This window comes from Microtus oregoni, unplaced genomic scaffold (assembly GCF_018167655.1).
Source record: "Microtus oregoni isolate MIOR12 unplaced genomic scaffold, Mior012 000030F_ref0000283, whole genome shotgun sequence".
NCBI lineage: Eukaryota > Metazoa > Chordata > Mammalia > Rodentia > Cricetidae > Microtus > Microtus oregoni.
In genome coordinates, this window is record NW_024543089.1 from 9931734 (window position 1) to 9951720 (window position 19987).

General features: G+C 35.2%; 1 pseudogene; it reads right to left on the reverse strand.

The window, feature by feature from the left end:
* Positions 1 to 17459: 17459 nt before the first annotated feature.
* On the reverse strand, positions 17460 to 17979 carry LOC121465261 (annotated as a pseudogene).
* Between the last annotated feature and the right edge of the window lie 2008 nt (positions 17980 to 19987).

The following is a 19987-nucleotide window of genomic DNA, read 5'->3' on the forward strand; positions in this document are numbered from 1 at the left end:
TTAATGGAGCAATAACACAAAATGTAGGTGGCTAGTCTCCATATCGCACAATGACTGCCCAAGTCATACATTGCACAAAAGTAAATAAATAAAAGAAAATTAAATAACTTCTTAGGGATTGACTTTTTTTCTTTTGATTTTGATTTTTTTTTTTTTTTTGGAAGAGAACGATTGGCCTGGGCTAGGGGACGATGCTAGGGGAAGGGTAGATGGGTGGGATCAGAATGCATGGTGTAGAGTCCACAGGGCCTCTACAGAGGTGGAAAAATAAATAAATAAAAGGAGGAGGACATGACTACTCCTAAAATATGGAGTAGATTTTTATTATAGGTATAAGGGAGAAAGCAGGTGGGTGAAGCTTCCAAGCTTAAAAAGACAGGCAGGCTAAACTGGGCCATAAATTCAGAGGGCAGAGGCAGAGCAAAAGAGGAGCTGCTGAGCAAGAGGCAGCCCAGAACTAAAGGTCAATAGACCAAAATAGCCAAAATGCCCCTCGACCGAAGAATGAATAAGGAAAATGTAGTATATTTGCACAATGGAGTCTACACAGCTGAAAAAAAAAATGATATCTTGAATTTTGCAAAAAAAAAATGGATGGAGCTAGAAAACATTATTTTGAGTTAGATAACCCAGACACAAAAAGACAATTATCACATGTACTCACTCAAAAGTGGTTTTTAAACATAAAGCAAAGAAAACCAGCCTACAATCCCACAGAACTTATCCACAATCCCAGAGAACTTAGACAACAATGAGGACACCAAGAGAGACTTACATAGATCTAATCTACATAGGAAATAGAAAAAGACAAGATCTCCTGAGTAAAGTGGGAGCAAGAGAATCTTGGGGGAGGATTGAAGGGATGAAGGGGGAGGGGAGAGGCAGGGAGGGGAGCAGAGAAAAATGTAGAACTCAATAAAAATAAAAAAAGCAATTAAAATATCAGTGTAGGAGCCCTTTTTCTCTGGCTCTGCCATTCAGACTCATTTAACTTGTTTTGTAGGCTCAGGTCAGCTTTCTCTACCTGATGCTCTCCTTGGAAGACATATCATGGTCCTAGTCTTCTACCTTTCATCTTAGCTTGCACTTTGACCAATGACCTTCTTCAGGGTCTCCTACCCTAGCAATGTTAAGAAGTCACAACTTCTCTCTCTAACCTTTTCTATCCAGAGGTGTCCAGTATGACCAGAAAGCATTTTTGATCTCTCACTACCAATCCTCAGCTTTTTCACTGATTTCCATGACCCAGTTATTCTGCAACTTTCATGTCTTCAAAATCAGAAAAAATTGTGAGACTCTTACATAGTACCAAGTTCAGTGATGAGCTTGAGATGCAGCCTTGGCCCTGTGGACCACAGCTTCTGTGTGCTGATCCTGAAGAAATATTCCCAGGCTATTTCACCTCAGCAATGTTGGTACCTTCTTGATAACAGCTGGTTTCTCAGCAGCCGCAAAGAAAATTCATTCCCCGATCAAAACAAGTACTATACTTCAGTGGAGTCAATCTCTTATTAATCACACTAATTCTTTACCCTGAGACCAGACAATACTCTCAATTCATGTTTTACATATATGACCCTGATAAGTATTTGAGAGACTCTCAAACTTCCCTCTGAAACTTCTCAAACCAGGCTTCTGGCATCTGCATTGTTCTCAGCTTTATCTTCCCAATACCCACAGCAGCTTAATAAACTCTGAGCACTCAATGGATTTTCAAGTCAAATGTTGCAAATGAGACCAGAAAACTCTCTGAAGAGTCATGGTTATGCCTGTCACAATAGTGCCCTATGCACCTGGTAACCATTTCTTTTCCACTTTCCTTTATATTGTTCTGTTGCTGTAATGCATACCCTAACCAATTTAACTCATGAGCAAAGGGATTATTTTGGTTATACTTCCATGTCCCAGTTCATCAGAGAGGAAATTCAGGGAGTGAACTCAAGGCAAGAACCTGGAGTACAAAATGAAACAGAAGTCATAGAGGAATGCTGCTTACTGGTTGGTTCCCCTTGGATGGTTCAGGTTGTACTTTCATAAAAACAAGATCATGTGCTGAAGCAGTTCAACACCCATATGTGCTGAGAACACCAAAAGTCATGAATCAAGAAAATACCCCTGTTCACTTGCCTATAGGAAAATCTGATGAAGGCATTTTCTAAGTTGTGGTTCCATCTTCACAGATGATTGTAGCTAGTATCAAGGGAACAAAAAAATAACCCTAAGCATCACATACACACACACGTGTGTGTATGTGTAAATATACATATTTACATGTGTGTGTGTAACTATAATTATAAGAAATGAAGAATTAGTGGAATCTAGAGAGAGTTGAAGAGAATATGTCAGGAGTGGGAAATAAGGTGGGGAAGAAAGAAAGGAAATATATCATTCCTGCATGAAATTCTAAAAAATTAAAAGTTGCAGTTACAAAATTTATGAAGGTAAATTTTGAGCTGCAAATGCTAACTTTTCATGAAAGCTTTAGGATCTTAAGTCACATCTCTTGTTGCCATGTTAAGCTAGGTGTTGCCCTCAGCTTCCTCAGGGCAGAAACAGGAGCATCTCACAAAACCCCGTAAGTCAGCTTTCTGTAGGAAGTCTTACAGCTAGTGGTTATCCAACCACTGGGGTGTGGCCTCATATATTATATATGCCCATGTACAGCATGTGTCCAGTCTCTTTTCTAGCCATGGGATTCTGCTTCTGATCTCTGTTCAAGCAGAAGATTCTGATTTGTGAGTCTACCCCTAAATAAATAACCGTCTATTTCTCAATTCTGAGCTAGCATGGGATTTCTTTTAAGCGTCCATCCATATTTGGCACCCATGTGGATTTGGACTCCACCAGTACCGGGTGGATGGCCTAACAACCCAAATGGTCCATGACAGTCTCCCAACCCTGCCTACTTGACTTGCTTTTACCTAAGTGGTTTTTGTTTAGATCCCCTGCCACAGTGGAGCTTACTGTGTATGGCAACTTGGAAATTTTCCAAGTGCACCAAGGCTTCAGTGTTCCCTGGCATGGTTCCCTACCGCAGTTCCTTGCCATGTGGCAACTTGTGCAGTTTCCAGTTTCTGCTCCCTGCCTGCCAGTTCTGAGTTTCTTGCTCCATGTATGGAATTTATTTTATTGCTTTTAATTTGTCAAGCAAAGCATATTTCTCAGTATTTAACCAGTACCAAGGCAGAAAACTAAAGAGGCTCAGAAACTAAAGCATCCCAGAAACTAAAGCGGCCCTGGACCACTCCTGTCACCACCGGTTGCATTGCTTCTAGTCACAATTCCACCGGTTGCATTGCTTCTATTCGCAATTCTGCAACCACAACATCTGCTGGACAATAAAGACCACATAACAGGTAATTAATAAATCAGCACAGCATACTACATTAATATTGAAACTTTTAGTAACTTTTTTGCTAATTTTATGTTTTGTATTATGCGAGGCTTTTATGGTTATGGTGACACTTCAATTTATTGGGTATTGGGACTAAGTTTTTTCCTTCATATTCTATTATTAAGGAAGAATATGGAACTTTTAGAATGATACAGTCTTTACAGATTAATAATGAACAGCTAGTTGACAGGATTAATACTATTAAAATCAAAAGTTACCTGAAAAAATTAATACTATTAAGAAGGATAAAATTAATTTGACAGACAAAATTGAATCTATATCTAAGGGTACTAAGAAGTTATCTGAAATAATTCATACGATTGAATTTGACAACCAAAATTTGTTAAAAAGTTATGATAAGTAAGGAGATAGAGTATCTCTCCAGGATGGCCATCTGCACACTATTCAAGTAATGCCCAAGGATGAGATATTATCTTTAAAGGGGAAACTTCAGAGCTTGGAATCACATGTGCAGAATGAGGACCAGATGTAGGTATCTCAATAAAATCACTAGAAATATATACAGGCCAGGAGATTCAGACTTTACAAAAGACAGTAATAAAAATATTTGAAATAATCAGGAAATTATTGGAGCTAATGAACAGGGAAAGTAGGCATAAGGACAGGATTCAACATCGCCAGTAACTGTCAGAGATGACATACCAAGGGTTTTAGCTTCCTACCCTGTAATCTACTTTGACAAAGCATCAAGTTCTAAAGGTCCAAAAATATCCAAAAAAGATAGATGGATACCTATAGGAATGAATGATGTAACAGAAATTAAGCAAGCTGTTGTAACTTATAGTTTGCATTCCACATTAGGTAGGGAGATGTTAAAGGAAGTCTTACAGCCAGTTATTACCCGCCCACTGGAGCATTACCTCTTATATTATATTTGCCAGTGTAGAGCATGTGTCCAGTCTCTTTTCTGGCTGTGGGATTAGTTTCTGATCTCCGTTCAAGCAGAGGATTCTGATTTCTGAGTCTACTCTTAAATAAACATCTATCTATTTCTCAATTCTGAGCTAGTGTGGGATTTCTGTTAAGCATCCTTCCACATCAGCTAGCCTGGTAATATGCATCAGTGAACAAGAGATCTTGCTTCAAGGTGAAATAATACCCAAACCTCTGGGTATCCTCAGTCTCCCCATTTCTACATTACTTGTATAAACACACACATGCATGCGCATATGCATACACACACACAGGTTGAAAGACAGACAGAGAGATTGAAAGATATTATTTGTGTACCTAAAAAAAATCTCACCATTGCCTTCATGTTGGAAATTCACTGTCTGAATTTTTATAGCCGAGTTCTGCTTATATTATGATTTATCTGACCATATAACCTTTACTACTTCAAAAACTTGATTGTGTTTCCGACCTAAAAGAAAGCAAATCAACAATAAAAAGAAAAGTTTCCATCCCATAATCCCCTCTTTGCCATAAATATATCTTTATACATATAAAATTGACTTAATTTCTTAAATTCAAATATGACACATTTTTAGTACAATTTGTGATTATATTTACAAAAAAATGATCTTTGGCTCAGTGTGTGGGTGCACCCCTCGCGGTCCTGAGTTCCTTGCTCGTGCTCTCTCTCCTTCTGCTCCTGATTTGGACCTTGAGATTTCTGTCTGGTGCTCCAATGTGGGTCTCTGTCTCTGTCTCCTTTCATCGCCTGATAAAGGTTAATATTCCGGAGGATGCCTATATGTTTTACTTTGGGTTCTCCTTCTTATTTAGCTTCTCTAGGATCACTAATTATAGGCTCAATGTCCTTTATTTATGGCTAGAAACCAAATATGAGTGAGTACATCCCATGTTCCTCTTTTTGGGTCTGGCTTACCTCACTGAGGATAGTGTTTTCTATTTCCATCCATTTGCATGCAAAATTCAAGAAGTCTTTGTTTTTTACTGCTGAGTAGTACTCTAATATGTATATATACCATACTTTCTTCATCCATTCTTCCATTGAAGGGCATCTAGGTTGTTCCCAGGTTCTGGCTATTACAAACAATGCTGCTCTGAAGATAGTTGAGCATATACTTTTGTTGTATGATAGGGCATCTCTTGGGTATATTCCCAAGAGTGGTATTGCTGGGTCCAGGGGTAGGTTGATCCCGAATTTCCTGAGAAACCGCTGGCCTGGGTCTGAAAAAGCCTGGGATAAATTCAGACTCGCTGAACATAGCGGACAATGAGGACTACTGAGAACTCAAGAACAATGGCAATGGGCTTTTGATCCTACTGCACGTACTGGCTTTGTGGGAGCCTAGGCAGTTTGGATGCTCATGTTATTAGACCTGGATGGAGGTGGGTGGTCCTTGGACTTCCCACAGGGCAGGGAACCCTGATTGCTCTTTGGGCTGATGAGGGAGGGGGAGGGAAATGGGAGGCGGTGGCTGGGAAGAGACAAAAATCTTTAATAAATAAATAAATAAAAATGCTCTTTGGGTTCTACAAAAAGAAAGAACAACCGTTTAGATATCTTCTGAAAGATCCTCTCTCTTCTGGAGGCACTTTGCCCTGGATACACTTACACTGGACATCTAAATGATTTCTGTTCATGTTATAAGGAGTAACTGCATTGACAAAGGTCGCGTCCAAGCACCTCTTTCATTACACAACCCATTAACCTGGGAATTGCCGCCTAGTTCTCCTTGAAAGCTTTTGATGTTACATTCTTTTTTTTTCTTTTAAATATAAACTTACGTCTCTTCTTGTTGTGCTTGTTTGTTTGTTGTATTAATATTTCTAGACTTGCTGGTTCTAGATGCCCTGTACTCAATTATATTTGTGTATAACAGCTCATCTTTTTCTCTGCCATATCCACATATCCTCAAAAGATATTGTATGGAAAGTCTAAAACCATTGAGCAACTATAATTCCTGGTCAGCAATTTATCTCTTTGTGACTGTAATGCCAATGTACTGGGAAAATAATTGTTATTGCAGTCTTCTAGCCCGTTTATGACCTTTGTCTTGATGTGGAATTTAATTTTTACCTCAAACCATTACTTTTAACTCATTTGTTTAATTTCTCTGTTTTATATATCATGATAGTCCCTTTACTGATAAATTATCATTTTCATGGTATCCAGGCTACATAGAGTTATGTAAGATAAGTAATTGTTTTCTCTGCATTTTTATTTGAATCTTGTTTTTGCATTTGTTTTTCACCTGTATGAGCAAATACTTTAATTTTTTTCTTTCCTAGCAATCTACATTGATATCTTGGACTTCTTCAAGAACTTTATGTGCACATTTCCTTATTTTTCTTTTGGAAAATAAGAAATTTTATAAATCACTAGATAGATTTTCATCATAATTGAAAAACTGCATAAAATTTCAAGCTAATTACAAAAATTATAAAATTTCATGTCACTTTGCACTGGTAGTACATACTATTCTAATTTCCAGACTGTATGGATTAATACTTAACTCAGATACTTAATTTATTTTTGTCACATTCTCAATAATTTAGGTCATCTGTAAACATAATCTTTTATGAGTTGGGAAATTATCTTTAGTGGAATTTTCTTTGTTTATAATTTTAAACTTTGGTAATTTTGCTTATTTTATATCACAATTGTTTCTGAAAGAGATTTTACAAAAGTTTATAATTTCTGAGTATAAGATATACACAATGGAGCATTTACAAATTAAAAACACTAATTCATGGTCTTCATAACATACAATAGAGAATATAAATGTTATAAGCTACAGCTTATAATTATTACTATTAAATAGATATTTATAAAAACAGAAATGTTTCATAATTCACATAATTGTAAGCAATATAAATAACTCTGAGTCCCTAAAATCTATGTGTTGAAACATTAACCTTTAAGTTGATGGTATTAGGAGACAATGACTTTGCCAGAATAATAGGTACCTGAAAATTATGTGCCATTACAAATGATTGCTAAGGAAGCAATTTATTATTTCTGACACATTACCCTGTGAAGTCATCTTGAAAGGTGTCTCTCTGTGAACCAAGCAGGATCTCACTTGTCAGAATCTATATGGATTTGTTCTTAGAGTTCATCAACTTTAGCGTTATGAGAAATTTTTGAAATATTTTCATAATTTAAAAGTGTTTTTCTAGTCTTTTTTAATTAAAGTTATCCTATATATAATTATATATGTGTATATATATATATATTATGTTTTTACCATATTTCTACAATCTTCCCTAGCTTCTCTAAGACATTTAGTTAATATACCCCAAACAACCTGTGTTATGAATAATCTTGTTATCTAGTCTGTGTACTTCTCTATAACATAGTATTAAAAATTGGTGGAATTTATCAAGAATCAAACGTTCTATCAGAGAAATATGTTCAATTTTTGTGGTATATTACTGATATTACTCATGGAGATTAGTTTTGTGCATCTGGTGCATGCAAATATCAGCGAGAAAAGATGCTCAGAAACACAAAAGGGTATAGTTTGCTGGTCTAAAAGGTACCAAAATAAACAAAAGTTAAATTCTCAATCTTATGGCCCAGTTTCCCTTTGGGAAGCCACAGAAAGCAACAAATAGACTGAGTGGAATGAATTTTTGCTTCTCCTTGGGCTTTTTAGTCTCTTTCTGTTGCTATTAGCATAACTTTACATGACACTAGACAGAGAGAAGAATTACAGCTTGAAGAATCCTGTCCATGGAATTAAAAGTTATTTGTGGAAAGTGCAGCTGGACGTGGATGATGTACCTTTAAATCACCCACCATTTACTGGAACATGGGTTCAGATTCCAGCACTACAAGAAAAAAAAAATCTAAAAAAATGAAAAGAGAATGAAAGACAAATAAGATGCAGATCACTGGATTTTAAATTAATGAAAATAATTTAGCAACTAATAAATAACAACCCAAGAAATTTATTGATTCAAAAGAAACAAGGTCTCCGGTCTTTGTCCAAAAACTCTGTCTTCTCAAAGCAGCTTTTATCCATGTAGCAGCCTAAAGCAGGAATGTTCTTCAGGACTTGGACATGGATCTCAGTGACCCCCAACCTCCTCTGTAGCAGTGTCTTGGCAAACAGCAAGCCTCAGTCCAGGCTCTGAGTGTGAGACAGTATTTGTAATAGTTAGAATTTTCCTTATTTATATTTATAGTTCATAAGATTTTAGCATTTTTAAATATATGTCTTTTTATTGGACAAATAGAAACAAAATCTAAAAGAATATTTCTGATATTTTCTAAAATAAAAATTGGATTTGTTTATAAATTAACAGTATTTTCTCAAGTTATAAAGGTGAGCAGAAAATAATAAGTACACACTAAAGCTCAACAACTTAGGAAAATGCCATAGTTTCATACTGAAAGTAGAATATATTTGTCTTTCATAAAATTGTCTCTTTAATTAATTTGTGGATTTATAGAATACTTCAGTAAGAAAACTTTCTTCAAACTCTGAATCTAATATTTATCACATAATATCTATATACCTACATACACACACACACACACACACACACACACACACACACACACACATATACTTGAGACAATGTAAAGCTTTTCTTGGCCAAGCAATATGGGGAAGCCTGAGAGTGTTCTGTGATGTAGCTCACTAATTCACCGTGGCTCTCTGGAATAACTCCTGTATGAAAAAGAAATAGCATGCTCTATTAGTTTAAAAGCTTAGAGGTAACAGGTCCCACAGGTATGGGTCCATTCTATCTTGAATAAAGGTCAGGGAGTAGGTAAGACTTCTGTTCCTTCAAGGTTATTGTCAACAGACATAATATTCAGACCTGCTATTTCAGATATTAAGAAGCAGATCTGCTTCCACCTCAAACAAAGGTCAAGGCTCTATTCCACCTGGCTTTAGATCAGAGAGTTCTGCTCTCTCAAGATCATTGTCAACAGGTGTGGCTAATATCTAGACCCTGTGTTTCAGGTATTAAGAAGTAGATCTGTTTGTACTTGAAACAAAAGTCAATAGATACAACTAGGTTTCTACTCTCTTATGGAGATAACTATTGATTCCACACAGGGAGTGGTTTGCCTACAGAATGTTTTGGTCTAGTGTGTGAGCATTACTTGTCTTGTTCTGGCAACAGATATTCAACTAAGAATATAGCTCGTAATCCTCAGACTTGTCTTTCCATTTCTCTGTATCATGTCAATGCCATTTTTATTTTATTCTTAGCTTTTGAGGTTGAGATATTTAAGCAAATGGAAATTAAATGAGGGTGATTTTCAGTATTCACTAGAACTCCCTCCCGATACTATCCTACATCTCTATTTTATTAATCTCCTATATCTATGCTCCTTTTTCCAAATAATTCTAATCCTCACCCTTCTACTCTGGAAAGTCTGAACCCGCCACTGCTAGGAGCATGGCTGAGGTCTCCCCAAAAAGATTGCTTACAAGGTCACTTAAAAGATTCTGGAATTGTACTGGTGTTATGTAAAGATTTTCTGTATTTGCATCCAGGTCTATTGGCTGCATTTTGCCATATACATGTCATTCACTTAGTGTCTTTGTCAACAGAGGCTCAGACGACTAAGAAGTGATTTCTATAAACAATGATCAAAGATTCAATACTTAATTCATATATGAAATGTACAGTAACTTTCAGTTTGAAGAAAACATTGGTTGTTTGGGTTGATCCAGACATCAACGTTCAAGTGGAGGGTAGGGTTGATCTAAATAATTTAGCACAAGTAGCAACAGAGGATAAAAGGGTATCAATAATATCATTGGATCATTTTATTTGAATAGTGAGTATAAAAGTAGCTGTGTCAGTTTTCTACTTTTATGGCATGATAACCAAGACAGATCAACTAAAAGAGAAACATTTTATGTTCACTTGTAGTTTCTATTAATAGTTGCTTTGCCCTTTTGTTAGGATTATGGTAGCTTTCTCAGATGAAGCACATGGTCAACGGGTGGCAGTTGCTGAGCTCATGGTTATCAGAAGTAAAGAGAGTAAAAAGAAGGGGCCAGAGTCCCAATATTCCTTTCCTGACAGCTAATTACCTAGTATTCTGTGATGGATCTCCCCTTCTAAAACTGACCTCACTTCTCCAGAACACAATCGCCTTTGAAGAACATTTTGGATACAAATTTCCGTAGTACTGATTTAAATCAAAAATTTCCCAAATAATATCAGTTCTTAGTAGAAGATAAATTTCATCCTACCTCACATGAAAACTCACTGGTTAACATCATATAGTTCAATTTATGGATTGATTATAGTTTTTTCCTGGCTTATTTAAACAATATTCCAAGGTCTGAAACTTTGAAATTGCTAGAGAAAAAAATATGCACATAATATTTTTAGATATTAGGGTAGGAAGTGACTCAAAATAATTCTACAAGCACAGTAGTAACCCTGTGTTTTAACAAATGTTGTTACATGAACTTAAGCTTCTACACAATGGAGGAAACAACTGTTAGGGTACCACATTTATGTTTATAGACATGTTCAACTTTACTGAACCACCAAAATCTGATTTCCAAACAGATTTACCATCTACCATCAAAACAACATTATAGTGATTTAGAAGTATAAAGTGCATAATGTCTTAAACTAGCTTAATAACTTAAAATTATAGTCATATAAGGTCAGAGAGAATGGGAATGTAGAAAGTAGGAAGGAGGATGAAAGATTAATAGATATATGGTGGCAGCATGTTCCTAAAGAGAAAGGCCACATAAAAATAATATAAATGATGAAACAAAGCCAGAGTTAGACATAGTCATGAATGAAGAACTTATTTTTCCCTCTACTTAGATTTACATTGTATTTTATGACATTGTAAAATTATCTAATGATCTTTAATTGATATATAAATGACAACCATATTCTAACATAGATCAATTATACCAGGAAAAAAGTGACAATTAAAATAACATGTCCTAAAGCTTATTTCAAACAATTAGGCAAACCATTGCTCTCTAGGCACACTGTTAATTAACTCATCTAGAGCCTCAGTAGGTTCTAGTTAATAGAAATAAAATAATAAAATTAATCAACTGAGTTTATATTAAATCTTTAATCTTCTGGGATATTTTCCTTTATTGAAGATGATGTTCATGTCTGACAGTACTAGTACAAATTCAGTTTTGCCAGTCTTTCAACATAGCTCAAAATTTAAACTCCATGTACCTATAAAATAAGAGTATATTATAAGGAGGAACTTGCATGCAATGTATTTAAATTTAGTACTTGAAAAATACTCAATTTTTTCTGCTAAAGTACAGATGATATTAACATTTGCTAATATGTTTATTTTTATAGAAGTTACTTTATCATTTATTTCTTAGTTTAGAATATTGATTCTTTTTCACTTATTTGTATCGGTCAGGTCATCACAGTTTCTTTTCCCTTGCTCCTCACCTCTCAGTACCTCCCTAAAACCTTCCCTCCTCCTTTCTCTTCAGCAAAAGACAGGCCTGTCTTGGATATCAACTAGCCATTGCATATCAGGTTGTAGTAAGTTTAGGCACCTCCTTCAATATTGAAGTTGGACAAGAGAAAAGGGTCCCAAATTGCAGGTAACAGAGTCAGAGACAACCCCTGCTCTCACTATTAGAAGTCCCACAAGAAGACCGAACTACACAACTGTAACATATGTGCAGAGGGCCTAGGTCAATCCCATAAATGTTCTCTGGTTAGTAGTTCAGTCTCTGTGAGCCTCTATGAGCCCAGGATAATTGATTCTGTGTTTTCTTGTAGCATTTGGACCCTTCGGGCTCTCACAATCATCGACACCCACCCCCCCTTCCATATGGTCTGTGAGTCTCTGTATCTATTCCCATCAGTTCCTGAGTAAAGCCTCTCTAAAAGCAGTTGGACTAGGTCACAATCTACGAGGATAGTAGAATATTATTAGGAATCATTTCATTGACTTTTTTTTTTTCCCGAGTCTCTAGGCTGCCCAGCTTCTGGGTCATGGCACTCCAGGCAGTCTCAGGAGGAATATCATAAATATAGTCACAGTGAGATATATGTATAACTATGCAATGATTATAATAGAATAAATACTAAGAAGTTTAAATTTTGATTAAAATACTAACAATGAAACAATATAATAGTTTATTCCTCCTGATTTATACTATGATTTTTTAAAAAAATATTTGCAATTCAATTGCTTCCATGGAATGGCCATGAAAGAGAAAACTATTTTAGTATTGTATACAAGGCTCTGTGAGAATCATCTCACAATGACTCTACATGTATTAATGTATCAGTCTCCACTTAACTCCTGCATAATTCTATTGCTATGATCATGCGCTATTATGAAGCAAATTTTTATACACATAAATATATAATTATATACATAAATTATATATATATCAATTATTATATATCATGACATACTAAATGTATAATGTAATACATAATATATGTAATTATATATTTAAATTCATATATATAGCTAGATAGATAATTTAAAGTTTAAAAATAGATAAAATTATGAAGAACAGATAGTGAGCCTGCTTGATCTTGAGAAGTAGATAAATTGTGGATATTGTAACCCCTGAAATATTTGTTGAAAGATTCTGTGAAAGGATATTCATCATCATTCTTTTCTATACTAAAGACTGCATTTTACTTTTATACATTCCTGGAAATGCTTTTTTTTTGCTTGATTAATGAAACAAAATATAAGCAACCTGTAAGAAAGAATTGCTTTATTATAAAATTCACTGGTGAAAACTATACAATGAAGCACTCTAAGGAACAGGGTTTCTATATGTATTTTAGTGACAAAATATGATGCAACAGGAGAAAGAAATAAGTTTTTAATTATCCCAATCTTTTAATTTTAAAAACTAGAAGGTCTAGACCTTAAATTTTAGAAATGAGGCTCTTAACAACTGAGATATGAATGAGTTATCTTAACAACTGAGATATGAATGAGTTATCTTAACAACTGAAATATGAATGAGTTATCTTAACAACTGAGATATGAATGAGTTATCTTAACAACTGAGATATTGTCATTCTTACAGAAAAATTGAGTTTAGTACCCAGAAATCTCTTGAAATTCCATATCAATTGATTCCACAATCTTCTACCCTTCATTGGCACTCATGTGAAGACACCCATACAAACACATATGCATGATTAAATAAACAGATAGATAGCAAATTATATTTTTATAAAACAATATTGAATCTTACTAAAATAAAAAGTTAAAAGTATTCCAACTACTGAAAGGATAATTTAAAAATATAAAAGTGTTTATCAATCTCACATAATTAAAGTTCTATAGCAAACTTATTATCAAAATGAAAAAAAAATTAAGACATAATTACTTCTAAAGTAGTATGTATAATTTTTGATGATATTTGTTTGCAGGTTAGTAGATAGTTTTTAAAAATCAAACTATTTTCTCAGTTTAATCAATGTTCTTTGATGTATGAAATGAATATGTGAACAAAAGGTAACATGGCATACAATGCTGCTCTATAAGCTACGACTTACCATGTCATTGTTTCTTTGTGTGTCTGTCATTATTTTTAACTTAATGATCGAACACAGAGAACTGCAGTGGCATACAACGAATAGTAGAAGTATGTATTATTGTGTGTCTTGGGTACCACAGGGTGACTTACATTGTACTTTCCTTCTCAGGGTCAAGTGCCACTCTCCCTTAATGATGCTGTATGTGGACAATTTAGTAGAAATTCATTTATGTTCTTTTTTTCTTCCATTCAGAAGAATGCCTCCTAGAATTTCTGTTGCTTTCCTTTCTTTTGTTTATTTTCTTGTTAGGTACTTGAAGATTTATTCTAGTTCCTCTGGTTTTGGTGTGGACACCTGGCCATTGCAAATACAACACACAAGAAAATACAGTCATTGGAAGAGGCTTGTTTTGCACGTTATGTGGAATAGACAGTTAAAATTTTAATAAAAGGAAGTGTATTTAGATATAAAAATATATAAAATTAATCATAAATCTCATACATTTAGCAAAAGTATTTAAAATATGATTCACTCATATAAATATAACAGGAGAATAATATTACTATGGAATGCAAAATAGGAGATGATCTGGGTGTCATTGGCTCAATATAAATTTGTGTTACAATTTTAAATATGTCACCCATAATATTAATATAATTAGTCTCAATTAAAATAAAAGTACACCTTTGTTTTGAGCAGATGGAGGAATTCTTAGCTACTAAACTGTCTCTTAAGCACCAACTGATGTATTTTAAGGCAGTGCAGATATATGATAATGTGGTGCAAAGAACATAAAACATAAATCATCTGGCTAGGTTTCCAGTACAAGGCATTATTTCTCTCTTGTTGAGTGGGCATTAAGTACAATTAGACAGCTGTTGGTTGCCAATGAACATGTGAGTGACACTTCTTCCTCTTTATGGTTACCTTACAATTATGATCATTGTGCTTCTTAGGTGTTGTTCCTGGGTAAACTGTTTAATTGCACCTCTCCTTTGGCCATTGGCATGTATGTTTATGGAACCATGGATAATAGACTACAAAAAAGAGGCTTCCAGGTCAGATCGAGTTTTAATTATCTGCGCCATGAGTTTTAATTGTGTAGTGTCTTCAACAATAGAGTAGCAAATCAATCCTCAAGGGCAATCAAGGACTACTTTGATAATCTATATTAAAATGGGAACCACTTGTGTTATGATATGAGGTCATGGGTCTGAGGCTGGGGGAACTACACTCATCACTGTTTCAGATCAGCATATATTATTACTGCATTCTGAATATTATCCTTATACCCACAATATGTGTATCTACTACCCCCCATCAAAGACACTATTCAAAGCAAATGGACATGATCCAAAAATCACAACTAGACATAAAGCATACATTTGCAGATTTTGAAGAGCCCAGGCCCAGCAGATACATCTGCTTCACAGCACCTACTTCTGCTAAACCAGAACACAATAGACGGGGAAGAATAATTGTCTTGAGAAGGAGGGAGAATGGAGTGGGGGGGGAGGGGGAGAGGGGGAGGGGAGTGGGGAGAGGGGGTGATGTGTGGGAGGAGGGGGAGGGAAATGGAAAACAGGGAGGAGGAGGAATTTTTTTTTCTTTTCAACAACTAAAAAAAAATTAAAAAAAATGAAAAACACACATAAAAAAAGAACCAAAATAAAGGGATGTCTACCATGAGCAGTTTCTTCTAGAAATGACTGCATACAGGAAACCAAAAAAAAAAATGGCAATATCCATGAGCACTTACGTGGAAGAGGAATAGTTTTTGCCATCCTACCACCAGACAAAGACTTACAAGTAACTACTTGGAGTCATTAGCCTCTTCTAGGAATTAGGCTCTTCCAAAAATGAGTCCCATTATAGGCTGCCCAATGTAGAGTAACCTGACTGGAATTATATACCTTAACTAGCAAAAACATACTCATATTCATGTATTTGTGTGTGTTTAAGAATAATAATAAAAGAAAACAAGGTTATCAGTTTGCCAATTTGAGAGTAGGGGGATGGTGAATAAATTACAGAGAGGGTAATTTTGAAGGATGAGAAGGAAGAAGTGGTAGGGGGAGATAATGTAAATTCTATCTTATTAGAACTACATTAAAATACATAAATAAAAACACAAATAATTGACCCAAGTAAATCTATGATATTTTAAATCAAGGTACCAATTTTATATCCTCAATTTCAGGAAATATCTTGGGCTAGTAAGTGGATGGGAGGATAGGAATAAAATGATTTCTGGAAATTTTCTACACTTCCATTCTGGTTTCTATATATAACTTCATAGTAGTGAAGCTAAGATCTATTAATAATATAATGAACTTAATATTTTATGTAAAACCAATAGTTTTTATTCCACATATTTTCAGTTCTAAAAGTTCATCTTGCATTGAATTGTTTCATAACAGAAGGAGAACAAGTGAATAAATATTCTTTTTTTTTCTGAGACTGAGATAGAATTTTATGCTATTAAATTTGAGTTGTAAAAAAGGGTAGAACTAAGGCTCACACACATCCAAATAATACACACAAAAAGAAAAAGAAAAAGGATACATTTTCTTTAGATAATTCTATAGCTGCTATATGTTCCAGGAGGACAACAGGTTTAACAAGATATCTTCAAAAATAATCCCATTTATGTCTTCATAAATTAATAAGCCACCAAACTGTGTGTAAGAAGTGTTTCTGTGTTCATGTGGTACTGGAACTGAACCAAGAACCTTGTACAAGCATGGCAAGTGCTGTACCACCAAGCTTTGTAACTGGCCTTTCCTAACATTTTATTTTGAGACAGGGTCTTCCTAAGTTGCTCAGGCTGGTTTGAGTTTTCTCTCCTCCTGCTCCAACCATTCAAGCACCTGGGATTACAGGTTAGCAAAACTGCCTTCTTGAGATTGCCACATCTCTAGGTTCATTTAAAAGGCAGAAAAGCAAAGTCCAGTGGCACACACCTACAGTTTCAGCTTATTTATAATGCTGAGGCAGGAGCATTACTGAAGACCAGAAGTTAGAGGCCAGCCTGGGTAATACAATGAGACCTTGTCTCAAAAAGGGTATAGAATATTAACACAGAGGTTTCAGCATAATCATATAAGAAAACAGTATAAATACGAGTCCAGAAAATCAGGAAAGTCACATTCCAGCTTGAGCTGGGCCTCATTTAGTCACTCCGGCAGGATATCCTCTCAAGTTTTCATTTCCTTATAAGGCACAGTATTATGCTCATGTTCTACTATGGGGACTATGAGGCACCTGACTCACTATGTTCAGAAACAAATGTTTACAGTTCAAGTATAGCATCCTAACTTTTTAAGTCAAAATAATGACCAGAATCATAAAGGTTGGCATTTCAGTACTGAACCAAAGAAAAAATACGATGCAATACTAAAGTCAAAATCAAAAGCGCATTTGACAGAGATCTTCTAAGTATATGTATAGATGACAATAATTCCATAATAATTGTGCACTTGCAATTTGTGACTCTGTCAAAAGGGAGAACAAAATGATTCTGAGTTTTCTCAGGACACATGTTGAGAAAGAAAATAATTCCTTTTCCATTCTCATTTAAATTATAAGCAAGTCATAATGTCTTATAAAAAATAAATGTAAGTAAAATTTAACTTAGTTTCCTCCTTAATTTGTTTTTTATAGAAGACATATTAATTTCATTTTGAACATGATATGCCAAATATCCCGAGTTTCCTGGAATGAAGCCATGTAATTCTCCAAGGAATTTCTCCAAGGCATCAATTGATATATAGCCTGTTACCATGTTGTTCACGGAATAACTCCGAAGAGGGAAGTACATCTGCTTTTCTACAACTGGAGTGCTTATAAGATGACTCTCCGCACTTTTGTATTGGAAATTTTTCATCTTGTTCCCAAATAAAACTACAAATTTTTCTTCGTATTTCTTTTTGCAGACACGCAGGAGGAAGAACAAAATGGCCCAAGGCCACTGAGTTTTTCCTTTCAGTATTAGCTACCGCAGAGAGATAGTAGGTATGAAAAACTGTAGCATTATCTTCTATGTACTCGGTGCTGTGATATAGTTTCAGCGTATCCGGATGCGAGGCATCACAGCTGAACAGGAAGTTGGCTGCCTGGACATCGCTGATTGCCCCTCCTTCGTCCATTGTGGAGGCAAGAGCACCTGTCTGAATAAATATTCTAATGAGTTAAAATATAGAATAGACTTGACTGCTTTGGAGTTTGTGAAATTTTTGTCACTTGAACGAAGAAGTACGTAGAGTCCTTGACAGAATATGGCATTAAAGATATCCTTTTATGAAGCTGCTGGCAATGGGAAAATAAACTTTCTATAGGTATGACCATGAAGTCATGTAATTTTCTAAACAACACAGTAATCAAACAATATGGCTATATAAAAATAGTGACTTGATTATTATTAATGAATTTTATTATTGATAATACATACTGCAAAATTACAAGTGCATTTCCCAATATAAGAAATCAATAGGCAGAGAGTGACCATTTTGCATCCTGATTTGAATGAAGCATGGTGGCATATACCCTTAATTGCAGGACTCAGGAGAGACAGGAGTGTATCTCTGAAATCAAAACTAGCTTTATTTTCACAGCAAGGCTTTGACTAAAAATAATATTTCGGACAGTAAGGATATATCAGATTTAGACTGCATTGTCTTTTACATAGTATTATTCATGGGAGATCAAAATAAAAAAGTTAATTCTGTAAACCAAATTGTATATGAAAAGTGGCAAGTTGCCTAAGATTTACTTTAAAATAATCTATTGACAAACATCATAAAGACATTATGTGACAGAAGAGTTAAAACGTAGTTAAAATGCATCAGTCATTGTATTCTCTTCACATTAGAGCTGGTTTGTTTCCAATTTCTCGTTACAGTTGCATGAGTAAAGAATAACTCCAGAAAGAGTCTTAAAGTGTTTTACCATTGAGCTAAATCCCAGACAATAAACGTAAGAAGTGCTTTTACCAGCTTCCCCAGTTTGTTAGAAAGTTTAGATGAAACAAACCATTTGCTTAAAAAATGTTAGAAAAATAGAAAACTGACTCAAAAGAGGTAGAAAGGCACGAAAGCAAACAGTCTTTAAGGTGTTAAAGACAGTTAATCAAAGCATATAAAATTCTGACAAAAATATCAGAAAAATATTGATTCAGTAGATTTTCAGTTGAAACCTACTGAGTATTGAAGGAACAAGATGGTCTGGGACAGATAGAGACAACACTGTATGCACAAAACAGAGTTGACATCTATTATGTGACATAGTGCCTTGATCTTGGAATAATAAAGTAGTCTGAGTTGTGGTAGCTCTTGCCTTTAATCCCAGCACTAATCCAGAGGTAGCTGGATCTCCATGAGTTCAAGGCCAGCCTGGTCTGCAAGACCTTGTTCCAGGACTATTCCAGGACTTCCAGAAGCTATTTAGCAGAGAAATCCTGTCTTGAAAAACAAAGACAAAATAGAAAGAACAAAAAAGAAATAATAAGATAGTGCATAAGAATTCAGAGCATTTCAACTTAAGGAAAATATTATTTTTGCTCTTATAGAGATTATTCACATGTCAAGAGCATGAAAATTTGACTTGAACGTGAGGAAATAGGTAAGTATGGTATGCTACACACACTGCTGTTCCCAGGTGCTGAATATCGAGTAAAATTTTAAATTCTATGGTGAAAGAATGATACTGAAAAGGGGCTGAGGAACTGGGAGACTCATACATACTAAAGAAATGGAGCATTTGAGTTGTTTGGCTATTACAAGAAACATCAAGATCTGTAACAGCAATAATCAAAGAAGAGAAAACATATTTTTCCTCAACGCCTCTGACTCTATGCCACATTGAGGTATTGTCCTCCAGATAGTTATCTTCATGTACTGTACATACAGTGCATTCAGCCTATTACAAGCAGCAAAAAGAACAGGGCCTTTGAGGGGGATTTATTTTAAAATTTATTTATATATTAAGAATTTCCACCTCCTCCCCTCCTCCCCTTTCTCTCCCACTCTCCCCTCCTCTTTTCTCTCCAGTCCTGAGAGAAGTTAGGGTTCTCTGCCCTGTGGGAAGTTCAAAGCCTTCCCCCCTCCATCCAGGTCTAGGCCAGCTGGATTGGGACTAAACGAGCATGTGATCAGACCG